The sequence below is a fragment of the Lynx canadensis genome, chromosome D1 (genome assembly GCF_007474595.2).
Source record: "Lynx canadensis isolate LIC74 chromosome D1, mLynCan4.pri.v2, whole genome shotgun sequence".
Lineage (NCBI taxonomy): Eukaryota > Metazoa > Chordata > Mammalia > Carnivora > Felidae > Lynx > Lynx canadensis.
Genome location: NC_044312.2, coordinates 60,418,618 through 60,437,289, shown reverse-complemented (window position 1 = coordinate 60,437,289; position 18,672 = coordinate 60,418,618).

Below are 18,672 nucleotides of genomic sequence, written 5' to 3'. Positions count from 1 at the left end.
ATTAGTAGACGCCCTATAGTAAAACTTTAGACACCGTAGCTCTGTATTCATAAATAAAAATTAATTGAACTGCAAAACAAAAAAAAAGATTGTCTTGGCTACTCTCAAGATTCTTTTATTTGCTGTCCATTTTATAGGAATTCCTATAACAGGAAATCTCTTTGTTTTTAAAGTATTTCAAAATCATGGACTAACCCCAAATTTTACCTACCATCAGTACAAGTATTTGCTTTTTTACCTTTCATTGGTTAGCAGATGTGAGCAAAGGCAATTAATTTAGCCATCTGAACTGATTTTGTTTCTGTGAGAAGCTTAAAGGTAAATTAAAGTCTGCTTGGGAAGTTTTACTTTTTCTTTGTTTTTAATTTTTTAAATGTTTGCTTATTTTTGAGAGAGAGACAGAAAGGCAGAATGTGAGCAGGGGAGGGTCAGAGAGAGGGATACACAGAATCTGAAGCAGGCTCCAGGCTCTGAACTGTCAGCACAGAGCCCCATGCGGGGTTCAAACTCACAAACCACGAGATCATGACCTGAGCCAAAGTCGGACACTTAACCAACTGAGCTGCCCAGACACCACTTTACTTTTTCTTTTTAGGTATGAATCATCTGCAAACAGCTGAAAAAGGGATATGTCTAAAGGAGTGTCTAAAAGATCTACAGGCAGGATGGATATTTCCTTAACAGAGGTAGAGTGATCCAGGGCTGCCCTACTAGAGTAGAGATAAGGGAAAGAGGGGCTGAGTTTAGGGTACTGCAGTCCCCATTACAGTAATATGTGAAGGGGAAGGCAACAATATGGAAAGCCGTGTTTTACTAGGCAACTATGGAAAAGCGGTGAGGGTTTTCTGTAAGTCTGTTCAACATGGGAAACCATGAAATTTAGTGGAATCCTTAGAACCAAGTCAGCCGAGGCTTCTGTGAGCTTTGCCACGGCTGGTATAGTTCTTGAACAGGTGGCTATGTATGCCTGGCTACTGAAGTTCATGGAAGACTAAGCAAAGGCCCCTCATCAGCCCCATGCTGAGCCATACTGCAGCCTAGGCCCTTAGGTACATGCTTTATGTATTTTGTTAAGTGGTTCAGTTTTTCCAGAATATGTTTTAAAAAAGTGAAAACTATTGGGGCGCCTGGGTGGCTCAGTCAGTTACGCATCTGACTTCAGCTCAGGTTATGATCTCACATCCGTGAGTTCGAGCCCCCGCATCAGCCTCTGTGCTGACAGCTCAGAACCTGGAGCCTGCTTCAGATTCTGTGTCTCCCTCTCTCTCTGCCCTTCTCCCACTCGCACTCTGTCTCTCTCTCTGAAAAGTAAACATTAAAAAAAATTTTTTTAAGTGAAAAATATTGAAAAGTTGAAAAGTAGGTTATTAAAACTCACACAAATTTCAAATATTTTATTTGGTATTTTCTTTATACTAAAGAGTTTACTATAATTTAATATCCCTGGGTTTAATGAAAGCAAACCTGTCCAGAACAAATAAAAGATTAATAAATTGCTCTTTATGAAAATAAAATTATTTTATTACCCCTCCCAAAAAAAAGGAAAGCCAAAAAATAAGTGACAAGCTGAGAGAAAATATTTGCAACATGTAACACAGATAAATGTCTAACATCTCTAATGTACAAAGAACTTTTTAAAAATGGGGGACAGGAGTTTCAAAAACCTGATAGAAAAAAGGACAAAGATGTGTACAGTTCACCAAAAAAAGAATTTAAAATGTCCTTTAAACGTATGGAAAAATATTCAACCTCACTTGTAATAAGAGAAACGTAAATTAAAATAACACTGGAGCACTATTTCTCACCAAATCAGATTGGCAAGCATTGAAAAGCACACCTACACATTCTGTTGGCAAACCTGGGGGGAAACAGACACTTGCATACATCACTGGTCAGAATGCAAATTGGTACAACCCTAATCAGCGAGAATTTGGCATTCTCTAACAAAATGATGCATGCTTTCCCCACTAATTATAATTTACCCTGGTCAGACATCTCTATCTGTACAAGAATATTTATGCCCAAGGAATTCATTGTAAGATTCTTCGCAATTGCAAAATATTAGAAACCCTAAGGAACATACACAGCAGAATGGCTGAACAAGCCATGGTCATTCCACCCAGTGGAATACTATGCAGCTATAAAAAATGAGAACAGGGGCGTCTAGGTGGCTCAGTCGGTTGAGCATCCAACTTCGACTCAGGTCATGATCTCACAGTTCATGGGTTCAAGCCCCGTGTTGGGCTCTGTGCTGACATCTAAGAGCCTGGAGCCTACTTCTGATTCTGTGTGTGTGTGTGTGTGTGTGTGTGTGTGTGTGTGTGTGTGTGTGTGTCTGCCCTTCTCCCATTCTCTCTCCTCTCTCTCTCTCTCTCTCTCTCTCTCTCTCTCTCTCTCTCTCAAAAGTAAAATAAACTTAAAAAATTTTTTTTAATGAGAACAGGAGTGCCTGGGTGGCTCAGTTGGTTGAGCATCAGGCTCTTGGTTTCAGCTCAGGTTATGATCTCACAGTCCGTGAGTTCAAGCCCTCATCAGGCTTTGAGCTGACAGAGTGGAGCCTGCTTGGGATTCTCTCTCTCCCTCTCTCTCTGCCCCTCCCATGTGCTCGCTCTCTCTCTCTCTCTCTCTCTCTCTCTCTCTCTTTCAAAATAAATAAATAAATTTTTAAAAAATGAGAACAATATTTATACACTGGTATGGAAAGCCTTCCAAAATGTATTGTTAAACAAAAAAGCAGAATGTGAGAAAGTCTTTAATGGATGGCACCTCTTGTGAAAGAGGGGGGAATAAAGAAAGTATTTTGTTGTCTGCACAAAAAGAAACAGGAAAGGTAACCAGAAGCTGGTGAGATTGGTTATACCCCCAGGGTGAGGGTGGAAAGAATGAGTGGTGGACACAGAGTAGAAGGAGGAAGGAAGTGACTCAGGAGAGTTACAGGTTTGTTCAGGTCTGACTCTTAGAGCCATGTTAACATTTCATGTACTCAATTTTTTAATGAATAAAATCAAGGATAAATGGGAGAAACCTTAACATAGAATACACAGGAGAGCAAATGAACCTAACCATATTTCAAATGAGCACAAAGGGTCTCGTTTGGGCTCAGCACCCCCATGGAAAGGAAGCCTATCCAGCAAAGAACTGCATCCTGACTATCCCACCTCCCCTGAGCTGTCACCCCCAACCACACTGCTCCCAGCCCCCTTCACAAAGTCCTCTGGACTTTGGAGTGTTCTTCTCAACCTGGACATCAGCACCTGCCTGGGCCACAGCCCCCAGTCCCTCAGCAGCTAACCTTAGGCTGCAAGGATGCTGTTCCCCTCTCCCAGGTAAAGAACATTGTTGTTCTAGGAGAAATTCTTCCCAGGCACTGAGGTAGGAGCAGGAGTGACAGTAAGGAGGCAGACTACCTTCCGGAAGTAGACCCCAGAATTCATAGATTTCACCACTGGAATCCAGTGCCATTGCCGGGGGGGGGGGGGGGGGGGGGGAAGAGAAGGGCCAAAGCCACAAGGCCACACCAGGCTACAGGGGAAGGACTCCCACAGCACAAAGCCCTCCTCCGCCCTGAGGCCAGGCAGACCCACTGAAGGAACAAACAGGCCAAGGTGAGTGAGTAGGGACAATCCCCGGGTTGTCATGGAGGCCAGTTGAATGGCCTGGGCAGCAGACTGCTGTAAACCATCAAGAAGGAAAGACTAGTTCACCAGCTCTTACAAACCTCAATTTGCCCAAACTCAGACCTTCAAGGTATCATGCAGACATAATGAGCACCCACATCTCTCCCTAGTGAGCTCCCACACACACACCAGGTAGCTTCCTGGGCCCACTCTAAGCCAAGTATGTCTCCATGTGGCCTAGTGATGCAACCAATCAACCCTTTCTCACTGCCCTTACAGACTAACCCCAAAGCTGCTGCTCTTGTGAGAGAATTTCCCTATTGGTTTCAGACCGGCAAGCTGGGAGCCACAGCAGGCTCCAGATTCTCCTGACCCCTCTGATGTCTGCCCCATTTAGTAGACTCACAGCTGCCCCCTGCAAAATTGCTGGACACCTGCCCCATTTAGACCCTGAGGATGAGTTCTTGCACAAAGCCCTGTCCCGGGGCCCAAAGGTAGAGTCTGAGTCAATCCTTCAGGAATTCTGCCCACTCCTGGGCCCTCCATCTCAAGGGTACCACGTGCTCTTTGAGGGGCTTCTGAGCATCTGACGAGATAAAATCTCAAAGTGCTTTGGAAACAGTAAAGCACCCTGAAAACACCAAAAGAGTTTAAAGGAAAAACTCCAGGAAAGTGATTGGGTGCTGGACCAGCAAGAGGAACACCTGCAGACTCCCAGAAGAACTTTGTGAGGGACAGTGCCCCCCAGGAAGGATTCCAGGGAAATGGGGAAGCAATGGGACTAGGCTTGCCTGGCAGACACCCCACATGCAGCCTGCTCTGCCAGAGAGGGCTCCTTGCCAGGCATGGGCCACAGGGAGGAGATTAGCTGTGGCAGGAACTGGCCAAGGGAAGCAGAGACCCAGACTGCCAACTGCCCACAGAGGGCAGAGGCAGAATGGCTCCCAGCCTTTGGCAGGCACTGGCTCCCAGCAGGATTCTGCTCCCAGGAATGCAGCAAGGGGCTTGTGCCAGGAATGAGGGTAGGTGACAGGATCTGCCGTGCCAGATTGATGACCCTGCCCAGGGGAGGAGGTACCAGAGTCTCTGGGAGCCCCTGTGGGCTCCACCACAGCTGAGGAGAACCACAAGCCAGCCAGGTGCTGCCACTCTGTGCCCACAGAGGAGAGACCAGATGCCCAGAACAGAATTCCTCACCCTGCTGTCTCTACGCTATCCAGGAGTGACTGTCAAAATATTTAACAACTGAAAACAGTTCACACTGGAGGCGGGAGTTCCCACAAGCTGCCACATGGAGGTGACTGGCACCATCGAGAAGCCACAGCCGGAAGGCCTCACGAGTGCATCTGGGAATTCCAGAACTGTCCCCAGGGAACTTGTCTACCCACCAGGGTCCAGGCCCTGGTCGGGAGGACACATAGAGACAGGGGTCAGAGATCACAAGCTGAATATCAGTCCTGCCCTTCCCAGTCTCAAGCTCTTCCTGACACCCCACTGCCCACCTCCCGCATGGGGAGTCCCAAGGCAGAGGACTGGAATATGGATGGACCATCCACCCACCCCTGTGACCCGCTTCCCAGACTGGCCTGTGACAAAATGGCCCTCCTCCTTGTACTTCCTGCTTCATACTCACGGCCATGATTCCACATGAGCCTCACAACAAAAGCCAAGTTTGATGCCAGACAAGTATTAGGAAATGGGAAAACTAACACCTGGCACAAGTGGGCATGCTGTAGCCAACCACCCATGGCCCAGCTCTCACCTCTGTAAAGCCTTAAGAGAACCTAAAGGTCATCTTCTAGCCCCAGAATCATGATCTCTCTGCCCCAACCCCAGGTCCATCTCAGCGTGTCTTACCCAAGGCCTCCCTCCTACAGGCCCTGCTATAAAGAATCTTATACAATCTACCAAGACCTCTTCCCTTTTCCTACCTCGGCCTGGATGTGGAAGGAGGAGACTCAAGTGCTGAAAGATCCCCTAAGGATTATTCTGCCCAAGATTCTGATAAGGACAAAGAAATGACTTTTCCAAGGCTCTGGTGAGTCAGAGTTTGAGCAGAGAGATGGAACCAGTACCCAATTCCCGTCTGGTGATTTCTTCCCTGTTGCCCTCCAGACCCAGAAGGGACCCTCTTTCTTCTCAGCTCTTGTCAGCCTGTGGGTCTTTACTAAGCATTAGGCCAGGTAAGGCCTTGGGACATAATATAGACTACAGAGAAGATCACTTTGGGCAGACCCAAAGGCACAACAGCCTACTGAGAGAGTTTGTTTGCTTGCTGTTATTTCATGCAAGGGGATGGGAGGGAGTTGTCAGAAGGACAGTGCCACCAAGGTGAGTGTCCCCTAGCCTCCAGACAGCAGCCTGGCTTTCATGCCATTTCTCTATCTTCAGGAACACAGTAGCCATGATTGCCACCCAATATGGCCAAGTCAACCTCATCTAAATGGAGTCAAAAGTTACAATGACAGTTGTAACCTTAGAAGGCAGGCCAGGTGCAGAGGGGAGCACAGGACACACAGAACTGCCTTCCCATCCATCTATACAGATCTCTGTGGGGAGCCACAAAAGTGAGGCCATCCCCCTCCATGCACAATGACTAGTCCGGTCCTAGGGGAGGCCTTCCTAAGAAGTGTCCCCTCACGGTTGCCACTCTCCTCACAAATTCAGGAGGGATCCTCACCAGCCAGCTCTGATCCAACCTGGTAATTTGTTAGAAAGGAATTAAGTCTCTTTGTCATTCAAGTAACAAGTTAAGGTTGGCCTGCACATTTGAAAGGGAAATAGAAAATACTATAAAATACGGGATTTTGAGGAGCCAGAAGAGGTCACTTTTTAGCCAAATTTCACTCTTAGCCAAGACTTCTTGGCCTTTTCTATGTAGCAGCCAAACCTTCCCCATCCCACTGCAGTCAGACGTGACCCTGCAAACAGTGGGGGAGTAGTGCAGCCATATTACTACTGTCAGGAGCCATCCTCACACAGCCAGCCTCACTGGCCAATGCCATCTAACAGTGCAGGCAGTGGGCACCACAGTCCAGAGGCTACACAGTAGAAGGAGGTGGGGACTTAGGTAAAAGCAAAGACCAGCTATTTGCAGAAGAGGTAGCATTACAGCTTTGTGGACCAGGGGGATAATGATACAACACAGAGGGAAGACAGCCAACGCCAGGTCCACATTCTGGACCAACAGAGCATCACAGGCATATAGCCCTGGTCTATTAAGTCACGAGTACATGCTCCTGCGAGGGTTGGCTGGCCCTGAGGCAGAGAGGCTCCGTTTCTCAAAACAGGCTACTAGGAGAGCTGGTGAACATCCTGAGACCCCAAGCTACTTTCACTGATACGGCTAACAAGAAAAAGCACACGCTTCAAGTTGCGACTGAGACATCCCAGGTTAATTGTGTTCTTTTTCCTCTGGTAAGGGAAGGAGAAAGATGAAGTGGGTTTAAGACCAGAACAGAAAATTGTCATGGAGTAAAAAAGGCTGCTGCCAGGCAATAAAGTGAAAACTAAAAGGAGGCATCCAAAAATCTTAGAGCGAAGACCGTCTCTCACAGCTCTACCAGCCTTGGACCATGACTTCAAGCCTTCAACGTTCCTCTTAAAATAGCTGTGTGAGCAAGAGTCGGGATCGGTGCTTCCTCTCCCAGAACCACCCTCTGCCCCAGGTCCTCTAGGCCCCCAACCACTAAGCAGGCAGGTAAACCTGCGACTCGTCGGCCAGGTGCCCAGCTCATTCCGTGGACTCGGGCGCCCCCGCGCGGCCGCGGCTCGCGGCGCTGCCTCTGGCCCACTCTGTCCCGGCGGCCGCTCCCGCGAGGCCGGCGCGCCCGCGCAGCCTCAGCCTCCCCCAGGGCTCGTCAGTGCACGGCGGATCCGGTGTTTGCGCGGTCGTGCGCCGCTAACGAGCCCCGCGGGAGTGCGGCGGCGGAGAGGCCCGCTCGTGGCAACCGGGCTAGCTCGGCCGTGCGGCCGGCCCCGCCGCCCGCTGCCAGCGCAGGGGCGACCCTCGCCGCTTCCCGCCTCGCGTGTCCCCGGGGTCCCGCGCGCTTCCAGCCGCCCCCCTCCCCGCGCCGCCCACGGCCTGGCTGCCCCGAGGCTCCAGCCCACCCCTGGCGCACTGCGGCCCACCTGTGGCGCACCCTCCCGCCCCACCCCGCCGGAATCCTTGGTGACCGAGGGCTCACCACCCAGACTGCACTATGAGGGCTCTACCGATCCTCCTAAAATCCAGAAGGCCGGGTGGGGTGTTGGGAGCTACCTGCCAACCTCTCTGAGTCCGGCTTATCTGCTTGGGGATATAATGGGATCCACTCCGTCAGTGTTCATGTGGATAATAATACACATTTGTTCCCTGTTTACCACTTGCCAGGAATTATGCTTGGGTCCACAGTTACACCGTTTACCTCATTTAGGCCTCAAAACACTGATGGGACCTGTCATATGCGCACGTTATTCCCATTTTATAGATAGGAAAACTGAGGTCACACAACTTCACCGAAAGGCATACAGCCAGTGAGTGGCGCAAAGCCAATGAATGTTCTTTAGTGTTTTCGTGTTTTCTAGGCCTCACAACCCACACAGATGCTATTCAGAACCTGGGATTCCATGGAGAAACTGGATAATTATTAGGAGAAGCTCTGCATTTGTGGAGGCTGACAACCCATTTTTAGGGAGTTGGAGTCTCTCAGGAGAAAACTGTTTACCTTGGTTTCAGTGTTTTCCAAACTTACTTGAATGAAGAATCTCTTTTTTAAAAAAACAGTCTTGGGGCACTTGGGTCTGACTCTTGATTTCAGGTCAGGTTATGATCTCAGGGTTCATGAGATCCAGCCCAGCATCCGGTCCTAAGATGACAGCACAGAGCCTTCTTAGGATGTAGGATTTTCTCCCTTTCTCCCTCTGTCTCTCTCTGTCTCTGTCTCTCTGTCTCTCTCTGTCTCTCCCTCCCCCACTTGCACGCACATTCTAAATAAATAAACATTTAAAAAAATAATACAAATAATAAACACTCTTATGAGCCTCCTGTGGAAGTGTGTTCTGTGAAATACACTTTGGGACACACTGGCCTTCATAGTCTCAAATGAAAGAATAGCTGTGTAAGCCACTGTACCTGAAAAGTGCTATGGAGCCACGAGGAAATGTTTTATTCTTATCACTATTGTGGTCATTGTCACCTTCATTATCTTTCAGGGAATCCTGTCTGTGGCCTTGCTGAGCACCTCCTAAGTGCCCAGGACCATTCTAACTGCTTTGCGTGTATTAACTAAATTATACCTTACAACTTCACAGGTGTTAGCCCCACCTGGAAAAAATATATAGGATCATAATTAAATGAATAATAGATGCAAAATTCTTAGAAGAAAGCATTACTACAAGCATTTGCTATTATCATTATTCCCATTTTACAGAGAAAACTGAGGCACAGAAGGATTAGGTAACCACACTGCTGGTCAGTGAATCGGAATCCAGGCAGCCTGGGGACAGGGCCTATGCTAGGAAATATTGTACATTCTGCCTCTGCCAGAGGTGGAGGGGAAACCCCAGATCTGGGCCTGTCAGCAAAGCCAGGATTCCCTGTGAGAATATCTCCTCTCTATGAAGGGCCACCACCCCCCTATCCTGCCCATCCCACCTGCCAGTCATAACTACCACCACAAGTGGGAGAAGAAAGGGGACAGGATCTGGGGTTATACAATCCTGGGTTGGATCTCAGCTCTGCCATTTCCTGGTTGGATGATCTTATACAAGTAACTTAACCATCAGTTTCCTCATCAGTAAAAGGACAGCATCATCTACCTCACAGGTGTGTGTGAGGAAGGACTGAGATGACAGATGTAAAGCAATTAACACAGGACCTGACCCATCTGAAGCCCTCAGTAAATGTTGGCTCAGCACCTGCCCAGCACTCCCACCTCTTCTGGGTCCCTGGCTTGTCTCCACTTCTGCCTGTCACAGCCCCTGGTCTTGAAATTATGGTTCTATGTGTCTGTCTTCCCTACAAGACTGAGCCCTAATGGTTGCTCTTATTCACTGCTGCACCCCCAGGGCCCTGCACATCAAGCTCAGCACACACCAGCAACCCAGTCAGTGTTTGCTGAGCGAACAGGTGCATTATGACAAGAAAGCTATTAGTGATTATTGAGAACCCATTGTGCACTAGGCAGAGTTCCAAATATTTAACATGGATTCTAACTCAATCTAATATACAACAACCATGTTAGGTAAGTACTACTGTTTTCTCATTTGAGGAAATTGAGGCACAGAAATGTGCCTGGTAAATAGTGGAGACAGGATTTGAACCCAGGCAGTCTGGCTTTTGATCCTGCAAGCTTAGCCACAATAACCAAGTGAACAGATGGATGCCTACCTGCCTTCACAGGGCTGCTGAGAAGGCCAGAATATACTAAAAGCCCTATCTATGCACAAAAGTTTGTTACTAAACCCCAGAAAAGGACGGCCTGTTTCGCCCAGGCCTCGGTTTCCCTATCTGTGAAGTAAGGGTTGGACTTAATAATGTCAGGAGTCTTACACTCATGGTGGAAGGGAGGAGAAAGGAAAAGGGAGCTTGAGCCAAGAGAAACATAAGAACAGCACAGTAGCTAGATGGGCCCAGCCTGGAGCAGAGGCCAGGCCAGGGGCCAACAAAGCAGGAAGGGGCCCCATCACTGCCTCTGTGAACAACCAGGTCAGAGTGGGCTGTAATTCACCTAGGAGTGGGGGTCAGGGTCAAGATCCCAGCCAGAATCATGTGATACAATAATTAAGGGCAATAATGATCATTCACAAGTAGCTAGCACTTTACAGTTTCTGCTACCTCACCTGACTCTCACATCACCCCGTGACTACTACCCCTAAGAACTAAGGCCTAGAGAGGTCTGGGACTTGCCCAGGGTCACACAGCGGGTCAACATCTAGACCCCACATGACAGAGCTATTGATTGACCAATTAATTCAAAACTGCAGCAAGCCATGCTCTAGAAATTGCTCTGGCCCTTTAAGGAGGGAGTGAGCAGAACCCAGGTGGCATACCTGGGCCACAGTCAAGTGAGAGAGTAGCCATTTCCACTCATTAAAAGTTTAGCCAGGCGAGCAAAGTGGGCACTTGGGGACGGTGGATCTCCTTGGGGCTCTGGCCGTATCTGGACCCAGCGTCAGGCCCAGGCTGCTGTAATTGGGCCCCAGGTGTCCTGCTGAGCCTGCGTCCCGCCAGAGAGCCTCTGAGGCCACTAAGGCCCAGCTCATTATGGCCTAATTGGTGGCAAATCATTCAGCCAGCCTCAGGGACAGAGAGTGATGAGCTCACAGTGAGAAAAGTTTGAGCAGCCACAACTTTCTCCACAGTGGCCCAAACTTTCCCAGTCCTGGGGGACGCCAAGGTCCCTGCCGGTGCCCAGGCTTCTCCAGGCTGCCCAGGCCCAGCTGCACCACTGATACACTGCTGTCACCACTGGGACTGGCTGTCTGAGGTTCCTCCCAGAGCCTCCACGGTGCAAGAGGGGCTCTAGCTCTACCCTCCACTTCTCCACCCCATCCCGGGACACCTAGGGGGGCAGCAGCCCCCTCCACATCCGGGAACAGGACCTGGGCACTGCCGGGCCAACCACTACCTCCCTGAAGGGGCGAAGATGTCTGGTTGTCAACATGACGTTGGACCAGGGTCAGTTCACAGAGGCCGCTCCCTGCCTTAGCCCATTTCCTCTCACACCAGCCACAGGAGGGAGGGACCCGGGAGGGTGATGTAAAGATGACGATGGCCATAAACAAAAGGTTGTTACTTCAGAGCTAAATGTCTTCTATGCGTCAGCCTGTTTACTCTTCAGAGAAGCCCTGTGAGGTGCCAGTCCTATCCCTATTTCACAGATAAGGAAACTGAGGCACAGAGATTTTGAGTTCACCCACCTCCTGCAGGCTTTCCCTGTAGAGAATACTCGATTTGTCATTAAGATAGAAGAAAAAAACAAAATACTCGCTTTGAAGCGAAATTAATCTAGGTTCAAATCGCTGCCACTCAACCAGCTGTGTAAACTGCCCCAATTCATTTAACTTCTCTGAGTTTTTGCTTCTTCATCCGTAAAATGGAGATGTTATCATATCTATTTCATGAGAGTGGGAGGCTAAAGACCATGTTTATAAAAGGCCTATCAGGGGTGCCTGGGTGGCTCAGTCAGTTAAGCGTCCAACTCTTGATTTCAGCTCAGGTCATGATCTTGTGTTTTGTGAGATCGAGCCCGGCATCAGGCTCTGCAATGTCAGCACAGAGCCTGCTTGGGATTCATTCTCTCTCCCTCTCTCTCTGTCCCTACCCTACTCACATGTACTCTCTCTGTCAGAATAAATAAACTTAAAAATAATAAAATCAAATGCCAAACGTAGTCCTGACAGAGTAAATGTTCATTCGATGACTGGTGATACTATTTTGTAGCATGGTGGAATAAAAAAAGCACAGGGGTTAGAGCCAGCAATTCAAAAAATATGATTGTTCCAGGCTCTGTACCAGCCCTGGAGCTTCCAGTGTCAGTTAGATGCTCTCCCTGCCCTCCCCACGCAGGATGAGACAGGAAATAAGTGCAGTGGCAGGACAGGTCAGCGGTCAGTCTGAGATGTCACTTAACGTCTCCAAGCTTAGCTTTATCATTTGGTAAGTGGTGGGCAGTGCCTGCCCCACAATAACTCGGGTTATTGTGAGGCCTGAGGGCCTCAATGTAATTAAGCATGGCCTACAAATTCTAGAACAGTATAGAAATAGCCCCACTGTCTGAGGTTTGGGACCTCAAGTCATTGCCCAAAGTCACCCAGCTGGTGGAGGCCAAACCTAGAAAGAATCCCAGGGCTTTTCCTCCCAGGGAACACTCAGCACCCTGCAGGAACGGCAGCTTTCCTCAGCCTTTGGCCCCTGTCACACCCTGCACACACCAGGGTAGATACCCTGGCCAACGGGTGGGATGTGTGGGGCAGACCCTGCCTCTTTCCAGGGAGCTCACAACCGTGGGTCAGTAAGACAAGCAAGAGGTACTCAAAATACATGAGAAGGGGAGGCATCCTGAGAGGATGGGGTGACAGACACCTTTTCCTGCCTCTCCTTGATCAGGTGTAAACTGTGAGCCCCAAGACCCTCTCTCTTCTGCTTCCTTTGCCTCCAGAGAAACCCACGGCCCATGCAGAAATGGAGAGCTTGCTGTGGACGTGTCCTACAGCCCCGAGACAGAATTCTTAGGTGCTCTCTGCCCCTCAGGAAAGGTCTGAGCTCAGCAGTCCCAGCTCAGTGTGATGGACGATCACGATGGAGCCAGCACCAGGGCCAGATAGCTCTGACCGCCATTCCCTGGCAGGCTTTGACCCCTGGTGGCAGCAGAAGGGAGCTGGGCCTGGGTCCTTCTTCAAGCCCCTGAATCATTGGTGGCCACTGACTTTCCCTGTCAGAAAGAACCAAACCTGCAGAAGGAGGCAGAGACTCTGGGGGAGGGAGGAGACTGAGGATTTGGATGGGGAAGTTCTGAAGAAATGACCCACGTTGGCCCAAGCTCCCCTGGGGAAGATCTGGAGAGAGCTCAGAGGACACACACACACACACACACTAAATGTGGGAACCATCAGCAGTGGGATTTAGAGTCAGACAGCCCAAGTTCAAGTCCCATCTCTGCCGCTTACTGGCTGCATGGCCTTGGACAAGTGTGTGGCCTTTACCTGTTTTCTCCTCCATAAAATGGGGATAATACTAGGGCCAACCACGTAGAGTTGTCATAAGGATTAGAGAGATCATCTTAGCTAATTTATATAGAGTTCGTATTGTGTGTTAGTAACTGTGCTAAATAAGGTACAGACGTAAACTCATTTGATGCTTGTAACAGCCCTGTGAAGTTTTGCTTGTTCACAACTATACTACACATAGCCTACTCGGTGCTCCATAAATATGTGTCGAATGAATGAACGAATGGAAATAAGGTTGGTGTTATTGTTAGTCAGAAAAGCACACTGAGGCTCAAAGACAGAAAGCAACTTGCCAGGACCACACAGAACCAGGTCTCCTGCCCCGGGGCCTGACACCAGCATGTTCTGATTGACTCAAACTCACAGTCTGGGGGGTAGGGTGGGAGGCTGGGAGAGTGGTAGGCCACACCAGGAATGTCCAAAGATGAGGCATCTCTATCTCCACCAGGCCTAGAGGGCACCAGCCCCAGGGCACAATCCCTGGCAGCCTCTGCCAGACATGGTGCTTGGGTGCCACTCTGTGGCTCCTCTTGGAAGTGCAGGCTGCACTTGGCCTGGACTGGAGGCCTCTGCGTGAGGAAAGTCAGCCCTGCACCAGGGAGCCACCAGTCCACAGCCCAGACATGGATAGAGAGGGTCAGGCTTCTCTAAAAGCTTTGCTCAGAGACTGAAGGGCCCTCAGAGCCAAATAACTTGTTTATGGGCAGTGAAGGCAGAGATGGGGGCAGGGGGTGTTCATGAGTCCAACAGGGAACTTCGGCCTCCTGGCTTTCTGAAATGCCAACCCCAGAAGGCCCCTCTCACACAACACAAACACACACAAGAGCCATATCAGGCCACTTGCCAGATTTCCCACTGCCCACAGCCTGAGGTCTTTGGGTCCACAATCTGCTTTTCTAGGACTAGGGTGTTCAACCCAAAAGACCCTCATAGTAGAGAGTTCTCCTTCCTTCCTAATGTACATGATACCCAGAGGGACAGCCCCTGGCCAGGGGGGAACCCATGAGGGGGCTTCCTTTCCCAGTGGGGCAGCTCCAAAATTTCCCGTGCAGGGAGGAAAGAGATCCATCCTAACAGTCTTATGCGACCCTGCCTGTCTAGGCTAGAGGGAGGATCCTGAGGAAGGTCTTTCAGCAGGGAGTGTGGGCAGAACTGGGTTGGCCCCTGGCCTCATGGGGCCCCCTCATCAGGGCCAGGGCCTACTGGTCTGCTCTTTATGAAAGGCATCCTCAGCCCCCTCCCGAGAGCAGGAGATAAGGTTGGAGAGGCCAGGGGGTCTGCTGAAGGGACAGAGACCCATTTTCAGGACTGGACACAGCAAGACTGGTGGGATGTCAGGCTGAGGGAGGAGAGAGTACAAAGCGGGAAGGCCTGCCTAGTCCTTGTCCCATGCCTGCCTCCCATGGAGAGAAGAATCACCCAACATTCCCAGTACCGAGAGGCCCTCTGAAACCCCAGCAGCAGGATGGGCCCAGGAGACATTAGGAGGCAGGAGCAGCTCCAGGGCCTGTTCTGGTGCACAGTGGCTGCAAGACTGCTGGCTGCCAGCCTCAGTTCCCTCACCTGCAAAGTGGGCTGGTGCCTCCACCTCCCAGGTGTGATGTGGAAATCAAATCAACTGAGAAACATGAAAGAGGGTAGATCTTACGTTCAGTATTTTATCACTAATAATAAATAGGCAGGAGGAAACTTCTGGAAGTGATGGTATGTTTATGGCATAGATTGTGGCAGGGGTTTCATGGGTATTTATTATCTCCAAACTCATCAAGCTGTATACAATAAATATGTACAGCATTTTGTATGTCAAAGACCATAAAGTGGTATTTAAAAAAAAACAAAAAACAGAGGGGAGCCTGGGTGGTTCAGTTGGTTGAGGTCAGACTTCAGCTCAGGTCATGATCTCACAGTCTGTGAGTTCAAGTCCCATGTCAGGCACTGTGCTCACAGCTCAGAGTCTGGAGCCTGCTTTGGATTGTGTGTGTGTGTGTGTGTGTGTGTGTGTGTGTGTGTGTGTCTGCCCCTCCCTTCCTTGTGTGCTCCCTCTCTCTTTCTCTCTCAAAAATAATAAAAAAAAAAAACATTAAAAAAATGAGCTTCCTAAACTATAATCACATGAAGTTTGTTAGAATCATCAGAAGTTGGATCTAGGAAGGGAAGGCTGTAAGAGACCACCCCGTCCTCCTTTTATGGAAGGGGAAACAGAGGCCCAAGGGTACCCTGCCAGAGTCTGAGTCAGATCTCAAGGCACTGGACTTGCTTCTCCACGCTGCCTCCCATCTGGTGCCAGTGGCCGGGGCGGTGGTGGGTAGAGAGGCACAGGTTAGAACTTCAGAGCAGATGATGACCTGAGATGGATTTCAGGGACTTCAGTGAGATTCCTATGCCCAAAAAGCCTCCCCCTCTACTCCATGTGGTAGATATCACCACCAATCCTCAGAGATCCAAGCCATCATCAGGCTTTTACTCACCAGTGTGTGCTTTGGATCTCATCAGAGAGCAGATTTTGAAATAGGGAATCCTTACCACCTTGACAGGAAGAAAAGTCTAGAGAGGAGAGTTTAGCACAGAGGGGGGTCATGGGGCCATAAAAGGGTGAAGAGAGGGGAGACAGTGGACAAATGGGCTGCCCTGGAGTCCTGCGGAGGAGTGGGAAGCTGTCAGGGAGGTCCCAAGGCAGCTGGGCTGTCCACAGTGCCTTCCACAGTGGAATGCTAACGGAGTCCTGAACCCAAAGATTCCTCACCCTGTAGCAACTCAGAGCAGCTGGGGCAAGATCAGTCAGCAGGGGCTTCCTGTAGCAGGTGGCACCTGAGGTCCGAGAGCAAGCACAGGCAGAGCCGGATGCAGAGGACAGGAAGGACTGGTGGGCAGGGGGTTGGTGGGCAAAGTGCAAGCCCAGTGTGGCCTTGCTGGAGGGCAGCAGCCCCTCCAGGAGGAACAGAAGATGAGAGCTTCGAATGCCACCCTTTCCTTTGTTGGCACTGGGGAGCCTCTGCAGGGTTTTACTAAGGCTGACGAGGTCAGGTCTGCTTTCCTGAGGATCCTTCTAGCAGCAGAGGTGGAGACAGACTAGCCCCCCACTCAAGGCCTGGAGGTCAGCCGGGAACTGGCTTCAAGAGCCAGAGCAGAGAGGAGACAGGTGGTGGGATGGGCTGGACTTGGGGGCAGACCAGACAAGGGATGTGAGGGAGAGAACAAGCAGGGTGATGTCCCAGAATTTGGCTGGGGCAGTGGCTGGACCCCCCGAGAAAGGGGATTGAGAGGCAAACCACAAGGGTGGGAAGGGGCGCAGTCAGCTGTGGGAAGGTTGCACGGAATGTGTGTGCAACCTCCTCATGTCTCAGCTCCCCTGTCACCCCTGATGTGGAGTCCTGGTGACAGTCCAGAGGGCCTCAGAGGCATCCCCAGTGCCCTGAGGACCATACTCCTGTCTGTGCTTTACAGCCACAACATCTCACCTTGTCACTAAAAGTTGGCCAGCAGGAACGCGCACCAGTCTGACAGAGGCAGCCCATCTCTGCCCCAGAAAGCCCCAGAATGAGGGGAGGCATGGCTGGGAGCTCCCAGTATAATAAGGAAACTTGATTAATATCTCCTCAGCCTGTTTTGCTCACTCAGCTTCCCTCAACTGATCTCTTTGTTCTAAGACAAAGCTAGAAGTACATGTCCTCCAGGAAGCCTTCCTGGCTTAGCCCTGCCTCATACACAGGGTTGAGTTTCCACTCCTCTGAGCTGAACTCTTGGAGCCCAGACTAGATGGGCTTCCTGAGAGCAGCCCCTTGCCCACCCCCCCCCCATCATGGGTGTCACACATCCATACCCTCCCCTACCACACCCCTCTGCACCCACCGCCTGCCTAGGCCAAAGCCACCCTCACTGTCCCTCTTTCATTCTTTTGAGCCACAGGTATGGAGGCTGTAGTGGGTTTAGTGGTGGCCCCCAAAAAGATATGTCTAAGGCCCTCAAAGTTATGAATGTGACTTTATTTGGAAAAAGGGTCTTTGCAAATGTAAGTAAATAAAGATCTTCACATGAGATCATCCCGGATTACCCAGGTTGGCTCTAAATCCAACGACAAATGTCCTTATAAGAGACAGAAGAGAAGGCCTTGTGAAGAATGCAGAGATTGGAGTTTTGCAGCATAAGCCCCCAGAAGCTGGAAGAGGTGAGGGAGGGTTCTCCCCCAGAGGCTTCAGAGAGAGCCCAGCCCTGCCCATACCTTGATCTCAGACTTCTCGCCTGAAGAACTATGGGAGAATAAATTTCTATTGTTGTAAGTCACCCAGTTTGTGGCCGTTGGTATGGCAGCCCCAGGAAACTAATACAGACTTAAAGCAGCCAGCAAGCAGTTCTCAGAGGTCCAAGCCCACACAGTGTGAGCTGACCCAGTTCTGTGTCCAGCAAGAGCCGCCATTGCCCCAGGGCTTCTGCCTCCTGGCCCAGGTCCCACCCCAAGGGAGGGTCATGGATGAACTGGACAGAGCCTGGTGAAAAGGGCACTCACTGGGGACCATGTTGCCAGGACTGCCCTGTGTGGGGGGCAGGGAGTAGTGGACAGAAGAGCCTCAATGAGCAGGGGAGTGCACATGAGAAAGCCCCTCCTCCAGGCAAACCTCACACTTGGTCCTGAGGCACAAGCAGTGTTTGAGATCCTCCAGCCCCGACAGCCTGCCGGCCACCTCTGACCACCCTGCTGCCACCTCAGCACAGCAGGGCTGGAGCAGGTCCAAGCCAGATGCCTTTGGGTGGAGAGGGGACACTCCGGGCTCCAAACCACAATGATCTTCACTGATTCCCACCTTTACCACCCCCCCCCCAAGGCTTTGTGTTCAACCACACCCACCATTGCCATTCCTGCCCTCCTGTTACACCTCAGCTTAGCCATCTGAGGCCCTCCTTCTCTCTGCCTCTGGCTGTTTCTGGACCTTCCAGGCTGACGCATATGTCCCCTCCTCCACGGTAAGGCCGTACGAAGCCTTACCTGACCCCCATCTGCTCCTCCACCATGTCCAGAGCACTGATGAGACAGGGCAAAGTGGAGAGAATCAGTTTGGGTCAGATGACCTATCCTAAGTAGATAATTAAGATAATTAATTAAGTAGATTAATATTAAGTAGATTAAGATAATTAAGATAATTAAATCGATAAGCCTAAATAGATTAATTACCACGGAAGAAATCAGAAAGGGCTACCAAATGGTTATCAGCCGAAAAAGATTTGCCCCCACATTGTTTTATTGGTGATTTTCCTTCCAAACTCTTAAGAGGTGAATAATTCCTGTGCTATAAAAACTATTCTAGAAAATAGAACTTAAAAAGGAAAGTGAGTCAATTCATTATGAAGC